This window comes from Battus philenor, unplaced genomic scaffold, assembly GCF_028537555.1.
Source record: "Battus philenor isolate CCGP_79_NKW_IND1 unplaced genomic scaffold, ilBatPhil1.0.hap1 SCAF_23, whole genome shotgun sequence".
Classification (NCBI taxonomy): Eukaryota; Metazoa; Arthropoda; class Insecta; order Lepidoptera; family Papilionidae; genus Battus; species Battus philenor.
In genome coordinates this window covers 12,655,672-12,673,316 of record NW_027181686.1, presented here as the reverse complement: position 1 = coordinate 12,673,316, position 17,645 = coordinate 12,655,672, and the positions used below count along the sequence as shown (strand labels likewise).

At 33.4% G+C, this 17,645-nt stretch overlaps 1 protein-coding gene and 1 non-coding gene across 2 annotated transcripts in view; one reads left to right on the top strand and one right to left on the bottom strand.

Moving 5' to 3' along the window:
• Positions 1–2,190: 2,190 nt before the first annotated feature.
• Positions 2,191–2,280, bottom strand: LOC137924437 (U6atac minor spliceosomal RNA). The gene has a single exon (XR_011107593.1). It is a non-coding gene; the product is annotated as a U6atac minor spliceosomal RNA (small nuclear RNA).
• Positions 2,281–9,846: 7,566 nt separating this feature from the next.
• LOC137924117 (somatomedin-B and thrombospondin type-1 domain-containing protein-like) overlaps positions 9,847–17,645 on the top strand; it is a 62,211-nt gene continuing 54,412 nt past the window's right edge. The window contains exon 1 of the mRNA XM_068767447.1: positions 9,847–9,944. The gene's annotated coding sequence lies outside the window, so the exon portion shown is untranslated. The remainder of the gene's footprint in view (positions 9,945–17,645) is intronic.

The following is a 17,645-nucleotide window of genomic DNA, read 5'->3' as shown; positions in this document are numbered from 1 at the left end:
ACCGAATGGATCGTTTTAGGGACTCCAAATTATCATGGCGTTTAGAGCAAGCCTTACTCTCTAAAACTGACCATAAATCATAATCCAATGGATTTAGGTCAGGACTTGACGACGGCCAGTTTTCAGTGCTGATAAAGTCCGGAACGTTAGTTTTCAACCAAGATTGGGTGGATCGAGCTCTATGACCCGGTGCCGAGTCTTGTTGAAAGCACCATTCTTTGTTATTGAACATGGTGTTAGTTAAAGGCTTAACTACCGTCTCAAGAATGGTATTTTGATAAACTTGTGCCGACGTTTTAATACCTTTTTCACAAAAATATGGCTCAGTCACCCCTTCATAGCTAACACCCCACCAAACCATCACTGAAGTGGGATAATGCCCACGTTGTACTCTGTTTACTAATTGCGAAGCTTCTTTAGAGCTTCCAGCATAAATACGGTCATTTTGTTTATTAAAATACTGCTCAATTGTAAAAATTTTCTCATCCGTAAACAAAATTTTTTTGTGACCTCCCTTTGCGTACCGCTTAAGTAGTTGTTTGGATTTTACCACCCTATTCTTCTTTAAATTATCAGTTAAGAAGTGACCAGTACGTCTCTTATAGGCTGCAAGTCCTAAGTCATCTTTTAATATACGCGACATGGTTCTAGGAGCTATCTTCATCTCCCGAGATAAAATCTTTTGCTTACGGACAGGATTTCTTCGAATTCTTTCCCTAACTGCTTTAATCACCTTTTTCACACGAACGGTACGTGGACGGCCAGATCTTTTTCTGTCACAAACAGAGGAGGTATCATTGTACCTATCAATAGCCCGGTAAACAAACATTTGACTAATACCAAGCGGGTGGAGGGTTTTAAAAATTGCACTTTTCTCCATACCTACTTTATGTAAGGCAATCACAGCGATTCGGTTCTCTTTATCACCCCACTCCATTTTAATATAACAAAATATTTAACAATATAATGGCGCGAAAATAAGAAAACACATCAAGCAATCATATAAAAATGACAGATTCCAAATTCAAACGTAATATTTTCTTTTTTTGAATAGTAACAGTATTTATGGCCAGACTAAGTATTGTGCTAACTTTGTATTCTACAGAAGACAATATTTATTTCTTTTTGACTCTCTGCATTTCTGTCACTGGATACTTTATCCGGATTTCTTAATAATAAAATTTCTTAATAATTCTGAATACAACAATATCTATGATGCCGGTGAATAAAGCATTATGATCCCTAGTACTCGGATTAGAATATTTAGTATCCAAGCGTGCTGAGTGCCGACCACTCGGATCCGAGTAATGTTTATTTTATTAAAATTATAATAGTAACGATTTACATTCATACATATTTTCAAACATTCATATGCACTTAATAAAGTACATTATAAAAAAAATCCATTCCTGTTATTTTTTATTTACATTTATAACACCGTATATGGATCAATACATAGCTTATTTCCTGATAATTTATGTAAGAAACATGTTATGAAATCCATGCTTTTATTCTTCCTTATGTCGAAGTGACAAACACGTCAATATTTCCGCAGGATCATTTCACTGTGTCAAAGTCCGGGTAAGTGAAATATAATCTGTAATAAGAGTGAGTAAATAAATATCAGATAAAGGTACTGTAAGATTATTTTTTGAACTAGACTATTATTGCTTCCTAAATGGCATTTGCAGATGCAGGTTTGAGGTGGTAGAGTGAAGAATGCACTTAGCCCAAGACCTTTTCTCAAGGGCTCCCGGGGACTCTCAGCGCATACTGCCCCGCGTATTACAAGGCCACGGAGACCTTAGATCGCTTCGGCGAGCGCTCCATGGAATGACCAAGTTAAAAGGACCCCATGAGGAGTATAATTTATACTAATACTATGTACACACAATTAGAAGATCCCTTTGTATGACATTTTATAAATAAAATGTGCAAATAAATACAATAGGATTTCCATAGCTGGACAATAGGCCTTCGTATAGATTTCCATTAGGAAAGATTGGAAGCGGCCTGCTTCTGAAGACTTTCGTCGACCTTTTTTTTTTAATGACCCTTGCTATTGGGGGCCTCTCGTACCCCTATTTATGGTGGGACAGGGACTTTATTTGCTATTTATTTTTTCACATAGTTTTTTATTTTCTTTCTCTTCTTTCGTACTTTATTGTCTCTTTCGGTCTATTATCTATCTTAAAAATGTGGTCAAGTTGTGCCTTAACCATTTTATGTGTTCCATTCTTGTCAAGGGGAGTGCTAACCGTCTCTCCTTTCAATAGACATCGTCGACCTTATACGAACTTACTTATACATGTCCATATTGGGTCCTGGCCGCTCCCTCTTTGGCATCTCGTTCGACCGTTAAAACAGTAGCTTGTGCCTAATGATGTGCCCTTGTGCGTAATGATATTTAGAGTTTTTTCTCTGAGATTTTATCTCTAAGATTTTTTTAATGTTATTAATAAGTGGGTTTAAAATTTCATCGTAGCTAAAGACTCTTATTGATCGACAACTTTTACCTATTTATTTTTATTTATTCCTCTCTGCTTTGCGAGGTGCTATGGTTGTGGAGAAGAAGCAGGAAAAAACTACACAACAACACATCTTTTAATAAAGTTTATACAGATACACTTTATCAGATGTAGCCTAAATGAAAACAAAACAATCAGACGACATCGCTGCCAAGAATTCTTGTCATTTAAATATTCGTTTATTGAATAGTAAGCCTTTTCCGTCAATTTATTTTTAAAATGCAATTTGAATTTTGTTAAAGGTAGTCTGATAATGTATTGCGGCATTTTATTAAAAAATCTAATTCCGTTTGCAGTCTGAACAGTCAATATTTTAAAGTGCTTTGTAAATACACCATGGACATATCCTATGTTTTTTAAATTTATTGTGAGGCCACTAAGAATTTTGATTTCTTTAAACCGCTTTCTCAAGTAGATTCCGGCATTAAGCCGTAAATATCTCGGATGGCTCGCTTGTGCAAAACAACAAGTTTGAACAAGATTTATTAATTGCTTCACATTGTTTTCCACATAGAATTAATTATAGTAATTACTTGTACATTAAAGAAGACTCAATATAATCGAACAAGAAACAAATTGAGGTTTATAATATCCTTACAAATTCTTCTTGATGTGAAAACAGAGTACAGCAGTTTATTAATAATAATAATTTATAGTTATCAGCAGTTTCTCTAAGCATTTTCACAAAAGTCTTTAAAAAGAGTTATTATAGCATTTCACTTCACACTAAATTTTACTAATTTTTGTTCAATTGACTTAAATATATATGTATAAATATACTTCTCTGCATTATTGTTAACAAGTATGAAGTAAAGCGCATAAATAATATAAACACAAAATTATAAATTTCGTCTTCTTAATCAATTATTAATGTTTAAAGACGAGGATCTTTGATCAATGTGTGTTGCCGGTGATGACATACGGATCTGAGACGTGGCCATTTATGACAAACCAAATAATATCTTAAGTAAGAAAAGGACTAATTTATAGCTACTTCCGCTATGTAGCAGTAGTCGCGCAATAAAGTGCACCGCCCGCCAGCCCGCTGATAAATGCGCATGCGGCTAACAATGCGAATTACACAACTACCACCGTTAAATCACTCAACACGTGTTTTACCCCTCCACGGGGCATCCTCGGGAGTAATGTTACACCAATTAGTTAATGTTACACTCGGTGTATGGCACTACCAATTAGTGCACTACATTGTACGACTACTGCTACGTAGCGGAAGTAGCTATATATTAGTTCTTTTCTTACTTAAGACCAAATAAGAATGTGCAAGTTCATCCAGAGAGCAATGGAGGTGATGAGAACCGATGGCTGTTAAGACCAAAAAGTTCTCCAGTGGTGACCACGAGTTGGGTAGGTTTCCACTCGGTAGACAAGCGACATAGCGAGGGTCACAGAAAGTCACTGGCGGTGCGAGGCTTGTCATCGCGGCGATTTTTGGGCGGCGCCTATTCCTTAGAGTAGGTGTATGACGGTTCATGTGATGACGATTGAAATTGTACATTTGACAGGTCACTATAAATTTCGCGTGGTGTGAAAATTTATTTTTAGTTTAAAAGCTGCTTAATTATTTATTTATTAGTCACAAAATTAATTTATTAATTTTATATTTATTCAACGAATAAAGTGATCAAACTGAAACATGTAGCAATATTTGTTTTTCATTGGAATGCGAGAAGCCAATTAAATTTTGGCAGGACAAGGTCCGTCAATAGCTATGTACGCCATAAACAGTTATCTATTTTGAATACTTTCTATGCCTGCACTTTGTGTTTGGCACTAATCGGTGTAACATAACTCCTGAAGATGCCCCGTGGAGGGGTGAAACACGTGTCGAGTAATTTGGCGGTGGCGGTTGCGTGATTCGCATTGTTTGCCGCATACGCATTTATCAGCGGGCTGGCGGGCGGTGCATTTTATTGCACGACTACCACTGCATGTGCGGAAGTGGCTAAATATTGTTCCTTTTCTTACTAAGTCCTTTTTAGTTGAGAAGTCAAATATATGAATACTGTCAAGGTTCATATCTACACCTTTTTTAAAAAAAGTACAAATTTTATAAAATGTCTTGGTTTTAATTATATTACACTCGTATACAACATTAAATCAATGACAGATATAATAGATATAGGAGAGTACGAATGAGAAAGAATGCTAGAATAAACAACAAGAAAGGTCAGAATTAAAAAGAGGTTTTATAAGTTGGGAACATTGAGCGCCGTGGAGCGTCAATAAAGTACCATGACTAACAACATAGTCTGTAAACTTAAGGCGAAGTCGAGCGCGAAAGTTGTGAAATGGCTTAACAAAGATTTATGAGGCGGCGGCATTAGCGGAGTCGATTTAATGTTTAAAAGGCGACCCGTTGCGATGCTCAAACACGCTGTCATGGCGGCGGGAAAAAGCGCGGGAAGGCGTTCACCTCCGCGCCGAGCGCTTCCAATTACGCGCGGCCATGTTCTTTTTTTTTTCTCCGGCGCCTGCGACTTTATTTTCATTCCGGACAGCCACAGCATATGAATAAAAGAGGTTATATTTTTCCCCGCGAAATTATTTTTTTCGTTTAAAATCCTCTATACGGTATTCGAAAGGATTCTCGTAGTTTTATTAACGGAACTAGATATTTAAATTTCTGGAATTCGAAATTTTAGAAGCTTCTGAAATTATAACTAAATATTTTAAAAAATTATGTAGCTCTCTTGCAGTTGCACTTAAATTTGTAAAAATGAAGTATAAAGACGCGTTTTTCAACTTGATGCAGGGACAACCCAGGATAGAGTGGCCTGGCGCAAATTGATAAGGAGACCCGACCCCAAATAAAGGGAAAAGGGAAAGAAGAAGAAGAAGAAGTATAAAGACGCGTTTACACGAATGAATGTTTTTTAAACTTGTCGTAGCTTTCGCAGAGTCGCCAAATTATAAACTAAATAAGTATTAATGCAATAATACTTAACTATAGGTTACATTTAAGTTCAAAATCACGCTAAGTTAGGCACCACCAATAGAATATGTCCGCACAAATAATATATCGATGTAAACACATCTTTATATCATTATTGGTAACCAAAGAGATTTTTTCTTATTTTATTTTACAAACATCAATAATATTCAAAAAACATTAGGGTAACCCTTGCATATTGCATACATTTATTAAAGATGGACACAATTAACATGTATAAAGGAAACCAAAAACTGTACACAAATATAATAATAAAAGTAAAAGATACAATAAAAAGGTAATAAGTACATTATATGTCAGGAGTTTGATTCTGAAAGACGTGATTTGATATGTAAAACACGGTGAAAGAGTACGTTCCAAGTGATATAGTAGGAAGTGTAAATATTTTATTTTTATTTATTTTTAGCTGCCTTCAAAAAAACTAGAAGGCGACCTAGAGCTGATATATGCGACGTGGGTAGGCATGCCTTTAAGTGGACCGACGACAAAGTGAAGGTTGAAGGCATGAAAAGACGAAATCGCCTTCAGGCACTGGAAAATAAGTTTTTCAGCACCTTAAATATTTTTTCTCCTAATTTTCTCACTTCGCAATAAGTTAATAGTAATATATCTCATTTTGTTTATTACTTCTAATTACATCAGTGTTTTATTTATTATAATTTTAATTTCAGTTAGTTAAACATACCTAATAGATTCAGACGTTACTTTGCGGAAGTCCATCATTAGTAAAAAAAGGAATAATATATAGCTACTTCTGCTATGTAGCAGTAGTCGTTCAATAAAGTGTCAACTCTGTGTTTGGCACTAATTGTAGTAACATTACTTCTGAGGATGCCCCGTGGAGGGGTGAAACACGTGTTGAGTGATTTAACGGTGGTAGTTGTGTAATTCGCATTGTTTACCGCACGCGCATTTATCAGCGGGCTGGCAGGCGATGCATTTTACTGCATGACTACTGCTAAATAGCGGAAGTAGCTATACATTAGTCCTTTTCTTACTTAGTTAAACATACATTTCTGGTTTCTCCTTTTTATAATTATTTATATTTATTCCTTATTAATTACTATTACATTACATTTGTAATTACTAATTTATTTTATTCTAATTCGTATGTGTTATTTTTTTAAACTGCTGGACGCTCACTGCAAGCCAAATTCCTCCGCCAAAGATATCTTTGGAAGGATATACTATAATCACCACGCCCGGCAGGTGGGTTGGCACTTGCAGTGTGGTATTATCGTACGCAGAAGAAGCTGATGTCCATCCTCTTCAACTTATGAGCAGTGAACTTGCGACATACCACCACCAGTTTATCACTTCCAAATACTTAAAAATGTAATGTTTTTGTTTACTTATTTTGGTTTAGTACTTCTTCAATTATCTATAAATTAACTAAGATTGTATTGTTATATCGTACACAGTTGCAGGCAAACGTATTTCATTTATGGAGCCCGGATAAAGGAAACATAATATTTGGAATTAAAGCAAATGCAACGGTAAGACGACCCGGGGAAGAATATAAGATTGTTGACGCTTTATTCTCCAAGATAATGTCTCCAGCATGTTCTCATGGATTATTGCGAGATGGTGCCCGAAATTATATTTTATTTAACAGAAGCATGTGCATTAAATAAGCAAACGTGTTGGGAACGTATTAAAGTGCATTTCACTTTGGCAAAGGTTGCCGGTAATGGTATATACTCACTCCTGAGGAAATGAAACAAATCGATCCCATTTACAAGGGTCTTCTTTCTCTTTATTACCGGCAATATAAAATTTATAACGTATTTTTTTATTAAGTGACGATACTGAGAGAGGGATCATGATGGTAATACCAACCTTTATATAACAGATGATGAATATGATAAAGTTTTTAGAACTGGCCAGCTTGAAAATGATATTAGAAATGAATTTTGAAATTCGAAAATCGAACATTATTATTTTTTTGTAACATACAGTACATAATTCTGTCATTATTTATGACAGATTGACGGTTTCTTGAAAACTAGGTTACAAAGTTGATTCTGGATTTCATGGTTATCACTATTTGAGTCATAGTACATCCATTGCTTGAGGCAGGTCTCCTTCGCGGGTAGTCGAAGTTCTAGACGCTTCTAGAACTACAACAATACTCCAAAAGTTAATATAGCTGTCTTGCAGTCGGATTCTTGTAAACAAAACGTATAGATGATTCAACTTAAATTTTTAATTGTAAAGAAGTATAAAGACGCGTTTACATGGATTGACGAATTTAGCATTTTTTAATGTCATTATAGTGTATTATATTTATTTCCACAGAATTTTGTCCTATGGATTGATGTTTTGGGGTAAAGGTGCGGACATTTCAGATAAATTTGTTTTACAAAAGAACCATCCAAGCTATTTATTGCTGGGGCCGCGAATCTTCTTGAGTAAGCGGTCCAAAGAGGTCAATATTCTTCCTGTGGTCTCACAATATATTTATGATAATTTCTTTGCACGTTTTAATAATTATAACTAATTTAAAAAACAGGGAACGCCCATAGTGTATTTACAAAGGCACTATGAAAAACTGTCTGTACCAAAATTTCGACTTCAAAAAGTCTTCTAATTCATTTATAATAAACAGTACCAGATTTTTCATATATTTCCGCAATATATTATTGAACAACCATTGAAAATTCAAAACGCATTTTAGAAATAAACTGATGAAAGAAACTTATTATTCAATAAACTAATACTTAAATGACATTAATCCTTGACAGTGATGTAGCTTGATTATGTTGATTTCATTCTGGCCATATCAGATAAAGTATATATGTATAAATCTGTATTGTTAAACTTTATTAAAAGATATGTTGTAGTGGAGTTTCTTCCTTCTTCTTCTCTACAACTACATCACCTTGCGTAGCAGAGTAGAGTCCAAAATAAAATAGATTAAAAATTAACACATTAGCGATCAACGAGAGATCTGTTAAAAGTTTTGCTGTTGAATAAACGAATTCTATCTTTCAACTTTCATCTTATAGAAGCGGCCTGAACCTAGTATCTTTAAGGACCACGTTCTTCTACCTTGTAGGTGGAAGTCCAAAGCTGTGCTTGCCTATCCGTGGCGTCCACTTCAGAGAAGCTTTGGACCGAAAGGGCTTTCGTTCTGCGCGCCATATAGCCTGCACACTGACACTATTGGTCATGGAGCTTCCACGTAGATTACGAATAGGACAAGTTGAAGCTGACCTCCATTCAGCGTTCCTCCGCTTTGTAGGTGGAAGCTTTACGTTGCGTCTGCTGGTTAAAGGTTTTCCTCTCCAGAACCTTATATAACCGTAACAGATTTTTAATTTTAATTGAGTATTTTTAAGCATACAGCCTTGAAGATGTTTTGCACGTCGAAGGATTTTTTTAAATTAACAGCTCTTTTGGTATCTAAAGTCGAAATGCAGATGCAGCTTCTTACGTGCGATCATATTTATTTATTTTTTATTTTGATTTCACGTGGTCTGATCTTTCTTTCTATAATATTGTTACATTGTAAATTTTTGTAATTTAGTTTAATACTCTTTATTACTCACACTAGAATAGATTTAAATAGTTTAATGAACAAAAAAAGTACAATGGTACAGTCTTATCACACGGGGCAATCTCTAACAGACAACTATAGTATGGAAATAGTAGAAGTATAAAGGGTAGCTAACGTGTACAAAACATACATATAGTATATATAATAAAAAAAGTTTAAAATTTTTAAATGTAAAATATATTTTTACTTGTTTTGAAGTTTTGAATTTAATAAATTGTAATTTGATAATGTTTTATAATTTTTTTATAACATCTGATATCGTTTATTGCATGAATAAATCGAAAAGGATTACATATTATTGAATAAATAAAAATAGGAAATCTTAGGTTCCTATGTCGTCTCTGAGTAATTTTGGTTAATGTTTACAAAGAGATTTCAAATCTTTAAGTCTTTTTAATAACAGTAAGTAAGATCTTTCATTTAACTACTCTATACACGGCCAGTGAGAAAACTTCCTTTTTAGACGACACATGTAATGGCTAATTAAGCAGAGGTCCATGTCGGACTTCATCCATCAAATACACACAGGTAGGCCCTTAATCTAAAGATAACTGGCACCACACTAGTAGCTGTCCTTAGTTCGAAGCTGTAAAGTCTTAAAGGCCAACCCAAAAATATTCCAAAATAGGTCATATAGAAATTGTGCTTGAATTAAAACTTCTTGGTTGGCCGGTGAGAGGAACGCAGTAAAAAAAAAAGAAACATTGTTTTTTAGTCTGTGGCCGCCGTTACCAGGAAAGCGTTGCGCGTCCCGTCACTCCGCCCGCGCGCGCCGTGGGTATCGCACGTGCGGCTGGCTAGTTCCGCGTTGCTCGACTCCCGTCTCACTCACGACCGAAGTTTTCTTAGTGCTTTTGTGGTTTATATGCAACGAGATAATTTTAATGTAAGTACCAGCTGCCTTTTATCTTATTTACATAACACTTTTATTTTTAATATAAAAAAAACAGTTATTTATTTTATTTTTATATCAAAATCAAATTTTTAACCAGGCGTTTTGCTCCAGAATTTTCGTATTTTAAATGTAAATTAATTATAGATTTTCTTATCATCATAAATTAATTTTTAAACCATTAAATACGGTTAGAAAATCTTTTCAAAATTGGAATGAAAATTGAAACTAGGCGTTTTAGTCATAATATAAAATAAATTAATTTTAATTGAATACAATATAATTGATAATAATATTCATAAAATTAAAAAATTAGAAATTAAAATTAGTACAACATTTTAAATGTAATTTTAAAAATATTTACGTTATTTAAAAAAATAAAGTCATTTTGCTATTATTCCGATTATTATCTCAAATTTTCTGTCTTTGTTTTATGAGATTTAACTTTTTAATATCATATGATTTCTAAACACAGATCGTATTAATTAAATTACTATTAATGTAAATTACAGTAGCTTGTTTCCTTTGCCTAAACTTAATATTATAAAGTATTTTAAAATAAAGAAAAAATAAATATGGTTTATATTTATAATTGTTCTTACGAATTCTATATTTGAAACTAGACAGTTAACAGTAAGGTTATAATATGTCACACGTATGAACACATTTATTTTATATCATACTATATCATTTTATACTGCTTGATAGTGAATTTTTTTAATATATTTAATATTTCTTTGCCTACCGCTTAATATATAATCCGGAAAATTAATAAATGATAGAGTATATATAATAACCAAATATATTTTTTGTTATAATATTCTCTCACTGTATATACTATTTTTTCGTTGAATTTTAATTAATATTTAATTGTTTAATAATGTATTTAATATCTTTCGTCCAATTCGTCTCTACATTACTAAAAGTCGTGTCCGTTGTGCTTTGACGGAACCGAAGAAGATTTTTATTCTTTGGAATCCTATCCTCTGCTTTCTTCGAGGCTTTATTAATAGAGTTCACTTTTTAAACTGATCCTGAGGTGATGATCAGTGATCAAAGTAATTTAAGACCTATTGGTAATGTACTGTGATGAGCCTAGTTGTGATATTGACTGATCCATTATTTGCGTAACGTTCCTTCAATACTAATTTCATATACTAATATATAATAAAGCTGTTAATATGATGGCTTAGTGGATTTAGACTGTGTTCCTTGTCACGTTCCCAGGGTAACTTTCTTAGACGATTTTTTTTAATATTTACTTTTAATTTGGAGTTTTTTTTTTAGTCATATCATCGCCATTGTGAATACATAAGTAACGTTTTGTTTTATTAAAAGATAAAGATAAAATTCGTTCATTCAACTTTGGAAATTTTGACAGAAATCTTTTTGATCGACAACTTATTATCTATTTTTTATCTATTTCATTTTGACTCTACTCTGCTTCGCAAGGTGTTATAGTTGTAGAGAAGAATTGAAAAGAAACTCTACGACCACACATCTTTTAATAAAGTTTAACAACACAGATGTATACATATACACTTTATCAGATATAGCCTAAATGAAATCAAAACAATCAAGTGACATCGCTGCCAAGGATTCTTGTTATTTAAATATTCGTTTATTGAATAATAAGCCTTTTACGCAAATTTACCTTTTAATATCTTATCTGAGTTTTATAAATGGTTGTCCAATAATGTTTTGCGGAATTTTATAAACAAATCTGATTACGTTTATTATAAATAAATTTAAGACTTTTGCAGCCAGTTTTTTGCAAGACGTATATACACTTACCACCAGTTTAACTCGCAATTAATAAAACATATCTATTGTTTTATATTACACATGTCAGAAAAAGGTACTTATGACAATATTATAAATTTCAATTATATGTTATATGTTTATGATTTACCCTTGAAGGCTGAAGGCCCTCTTTGATCCGTATATTGTAAAGCTTGCTACTCCTTTCTATGGGATTATGACAAAACAATAGTACAATCTAATATATAAAATTCTCGTGTCACGGTGTTCGAACTTGATCTCCTCTGAAATGGCTTGACCGATTTTTACCAAATTTTATATGCGTATTTAGTAGGTCTGAGAATCGACTACTCTCTATTTTTCATACCCCTTAGTGATAAGGGTTGTTCATCCTTAAATTTTTTTTTATTTTTTTGACGAAAATTTTTGTTTTTATTTTTTTATGATACAACATACAAAAATACATACAATCCTAAATTTTCACCCCTCTACGATCAACCCTTATTTTTAAATTGAAAATTAAAAATATTTTTTTTGCAAAACAACGTTTGCGGGATCAGCTAGTAATTTACATATTAATTGATACAGACAGTCCTATAAATCAACGTAAATCCTAACTGAGAAAGCACATAGCGGGAACTGAATAAGACTAACAAATACTAAGCTTGTGATTTTACTCAACAATATTTCATTTTACAATAAATTATTTTTTCAGCAAAGTTAAAATTGTATGTAGTGGTCATTTCAGGCCATTGAAGCCTACTGCAAGGCTTAGGGTGTCCCCAAAGATATCTATGGGACTATTGAAAGTCGATTTGGCGATCGGCAATGTGGTATTATAGTACGCAAAGAGCCTTGCTGCACTCTCGTTTCATAATTAATGCACAGAGTTTGATTTACATAACATAGTGTCTTGGGATTCGAATCCGCGATCTACGCTTGGCTACGCGGGGCGATTTCTCTGTCAAACATAGTATGGAAACAGAAGAACAAGTAGCGGGCTATTAAAATCTACATATAAACACATACGTTCTTATATACTTACAATAAATACATTATAACTTATAATTATAAATGCAATAATAAATTCAATAAAAATATCAATTTAACTTGGATCGCACTTGCTTCAGAGAGAATACAGAAATAGAGGAGGAAATATATTTTAATAATTTTTATAAAAATAGACAGTCGTACGTCTTATAGTTCGGTAATGTCTTAAATTACATACATACATACATACATACATACAAAATAATGCTACTTTCTCTGAAATTTAGACTATATCAGTATGAAATTTTATATATGTTATAAAATTAATTCAAAACTATAGATTAGTCACTAAATTAATTACCTTTTTGAAAAGCAAAAATTTTAAAATACGTTGTATAATTTTTATAATAAATTTTCTGAAATTATTCACTACACGTAATTTCATCTTGACGTTTATTTATGGGACACCTTTGTAGATACGTTTCGTATTATCCAGGTTCGTCGGTTTATTATTCAAATATTTCATCACGTGAAATAAATTAGGATAATTATTTTATTGCGGCTCCAGGCAGCGACGACTCCCGTCGCTTTGATGTCAGCATTTGTTTCTCTATCACAGGACCTTTGAAGTAACTCCTGCTTTTATATTTGAATTCTTATTGCGACAGATTATAAATGAAAACATTGCGGTTGGTTTTTATTAACATTTACCGCTGTTGCTTCGTCTTTTTGCCAGTCGAGTGTTATTAAATGAAAATGAGTGTAGTAATTACATTTAAATAATTTTTGTTGGTCGCTTCTTCTTATTGTGTTCATTAATAAATTTGTAAACGGAGTTTTTTTTTTAATTTTGTTACGGAAGGTCAACAATGGAATTTAGGGTAAAGAGTCTTTATTGAATTCTATCTCAAGATTATTTTTGACTGAACTACACTCGTGCCTGTAGGCTGTATCTCAATATCCTTCATAGGTATGGGTATATAATAAAGTTCCACAGGATTTCTTAGACTTTCCTCTTAGTTTTAAATCTTAAATCAAAATTATATTATCAAATTAACCTTATTATAGTATTCAAGATTTTTAAGTTGATTAAAATATGTGGAACTTCTTTTGTTGACTTATTTACATCGTTGATATTATAACAATTTGAAAAAGCAACTGTTGAGTTTCTGGTAGACTCTTATCGTCATCGATGGTCGATCATCGTTCCGAGCTCGAGGTAGCTAACTACTTGTATGTCATTTGTAAAGAGTGTCGGAAATATATAACGAATAGCAATCGATCAGGTTGTCTTCTGTCGTGTCGGACGCTCCTATGTCGGTATGCTAAACGGATATTATCCTAGAATGACAACCCATGGTAACTTCATAAAGCTTCCGCCAATGCTCAGCGGTATCCTAGATTAGTGAAACTGTGATATGGTCCAAGCCGTGTGTCGAAATCTTCAAACATGACATGCGCGACAGTGAAGTGAAAAAAAAAAAATTTCTCTTTATTTTCCATTTTGAATCAATTAAAGGAAATAATTTTATACAAATTCAAATTCTTTATAGCCGCCGCTTACCATAGCCCTTTTCCCCTTTGTAACGTTTATAGCTAAGGATAAATAAATAAGTTAACAATATATTCATTGTGGCCGTGTTCTCGCAGAAGCCGCGGGCCACACGCCACGAAACGACAGCGGGACTTCCCGTTCGTTTCCTTTGTTCACATTTCTCATCCTTTACGAAAACAAAACCCTGGCACAAAACAACGCAGCCCGCGCGTCGCTAATGAAAAAAAAAAAAACGAACCACCTATTGTCAACCAACTCGAAGAGACATCCCGCCAATTTTTTATTACACAAGATGGCGGCGCAGACTCTTTGACAGAAGGATCCTTGATAAACAATACGTGTTTACATGAAACTACAAAAGACATTCTTGCTTTATCAATTCTAATGTTAGATGTTTATTTACCATTATTCTTATATATTTCTTCTAAGCAAATACAGAGGTCAAATGATTTGCCTATGGTCGATAAAAAACCGAACAGAAATGACGATTTTTAATAAATGACTTATTTTACATAGTTTTACTGTTTTTACAACAAACTCATGATTACGGATTGTTTGGTATGTTTGGTTATGTATTTCAAATATCCTGTCTCAAGGTTTGCGCTGTTCACGCTCCCTGCGGAACCTTTATTATACTATTAAAAGAAAGTTTTAGACCACCGCTACAGAGCTCCCAAATCTAGAGAGAGTTTAGTGCCTCCACTCTCAACGATCACTACTCCGAACCTACTTACTACTTACCTATTCTATGGTGCACTGTTAATCAGCAGTCCGATGCAAGGCGCTTCTCTTCGGTGACGGTATCATCTTCAAGCCAGATCTAAGCGTAGCGATTTAAAAATATACCTTCTTAAACTCCGTGAAGCTGTAAAAGCCATAGGAAGCGAAGTCATTTGATTTATAAATAAATGAGTGTCTAAATATTAAATCAGTACAAATAATAGGTAGGGAAATGTAGTTCATTGACCCAACTAGTTAAGTTCATTGGACCAAAATCAGTGTTATCATTTAAGATGCGAACAGCGCGAGTGCGCAGCGCTGCTATCAGAGGCCAGAGGTTAGGGTGTCGATGATCACTTCAAAGTGGCGATGACCCTTTCTCATTTCGGTAATAATTTTTCTTAGTTCCTTTTTATTTATAATTATATATATATATATATATATATATATATATATATATATATATATATATATATATATATATATATATATATATATATACAGGTACATCTCGCGAGCTACCCATCTCTACTACCTTCCTTTATACAAAAGGAGACATTATATTTATTATCTACACACTATATCTAGTATTTACTGTTGGTGTTACTAGTCGACAATACATGTATGTTCACTATCAAAATATAATTTATATATATATATATATATTAGATTCTCTGTAATTATGCTGTTCATTGAGAATTCTAGAATTAATAATATCAGTTATATATTATCAAAAAGGCCGAAGGAAGTCGAAGGCTTTCTAGAGAACCCTTGTGCTTGGCTACTTTAAAAAGGCTTTCAGTAAGTTCTTACAGCTGTATAAATACTCTGTGATCAAAACGTAAAGTGAAATTTTCATTTTAAACCTACGAGTCACTTCCAAAAATCGATTGACAATTAGAGTTCTTTATGATAGTGTTGGAATATCATTTGGATCTGCCTAAACCAATTTAACCCTTACATGCATAATGATGTAAAACTGCAACATACTTAAACGTAAAATGAGAGAGTAAATCCATAGTGTTGTATATATGCAACATAAGGCTTTTTTTAAAGTAAGTTTAAAAAATATTATGTACATTTTAATTTTTTTTGCTATGCATTTTAGTGTACTTATCTGCAAGATGAATATTTATTTTAAAAGTATAAATAAAAGTCATGCATTTAAGGGTTAAAGCATGTTTAGTGTCACAAACGCATCAAGTCTAGATTAGTCGATGTCACACTGTATTGATTATTCGCGATTTTTTTTTGCAAATTACACGATGTATATATAGTTCCACGACCACTGCACTTTTGGCTATTCAGAAAACTCAAAAGACCAATGCAGGGACATCGTTTTGACACGATTGAGGAGACAAAAACCGCATCAAAGATTTTCTTGAAAGCTATACCGGGATAAGACTATTTCATCTGTTTCGAGGACTGGAAAAAGCGTTGACAAATTGCGTTTTACCGGACTGGAATTACGTTAAAGGATATGAAATTTAGGAGAGTAAGTAAAGAATTTACATTTAACCCTTAAATGCGTGGTTTTTTATTGCGGCCTGGAAAAAAATGTTTTCTGTTAGGTATTTAGGTACATATAACATAAAAAATAGAAATGTCAAAAAAAAATAGATTTGCCGCCGAAACTTGCACAATTTCTTTTTTGACACTCAATATATTTATTATCTATGGTCGTCAAAGTGCGTTCGGAAACACATACCACAACGACTTCAATAAAATAACGTGGAACGTGATTTGTATACATTTGGCAACAAGATGCATTTAAGGGTTAACTTACTTTTTGATCACAGTATCATATTATTTCTATTGTTTCGATGGAGTTAGTGCTGGTGCCAATGGGCTTTTACAGCTTCGTCGTTGAACACCCGTTGAACGCCGTATGCGGGCAGACAAGAACTGGTCATCGCGGCGACCTTTGGGTAGGCCTATGCAATACTCTGGGCGTTCATCGGCTGAAAAGAGAAGAAAGAAGAAGAATTTAATAATTCTTGAAATTAAGAAACTACAAATAATATGACATAATTCACAGAGTAATTAATTTTATATTTCATTTTTTTACATGTAATGTTCTAGAAAGTTCACTTAGTTCCGTTTTTAAAATACACATTCTTATTTTTTTTCTTCTCGTAATCGACTTGTTAAGTGAAGCAAGTTAAAATAAGCCGAAGTCCTTAGACTATCCCGCGGTCTCATTGTTTGCTCAAGTGGTCTTATGTTCAGCAGTCTTTTAATTCGGTAATAAATGCATGTAAAAGCCTGAGCTAAAGAACCTTCAAGTTTGCCTATTTCCAATTTGCGGAAATAATATATCCAATTTATGGAAATTTTAAATTTCCGTCACAAATTTAGACTATTCAATTTGTGGAAATTTAGAAAATTCATGTACTATCTATCTACCTATTACTTCATAGTTTCAGTTCATGGATGCTATAGGCCTCGCGCAAAGATGTCTATGGAAGGGGGGGTGTTACAATAATCGCCACGCTAGGCGGGTGACTTGGCGATCGCAGTGTGGTATTATGGTACGCAGGAGACGCTGCTCATCCTCTTGAAACTTGCTTGCAAGTAGTGGTAATCCCATATAAATGCACAAAGTGTGAAATATATAACATTATATCCCGAGAATCGAACAAGTTTCATTTCTTACCTCTAGGATACCG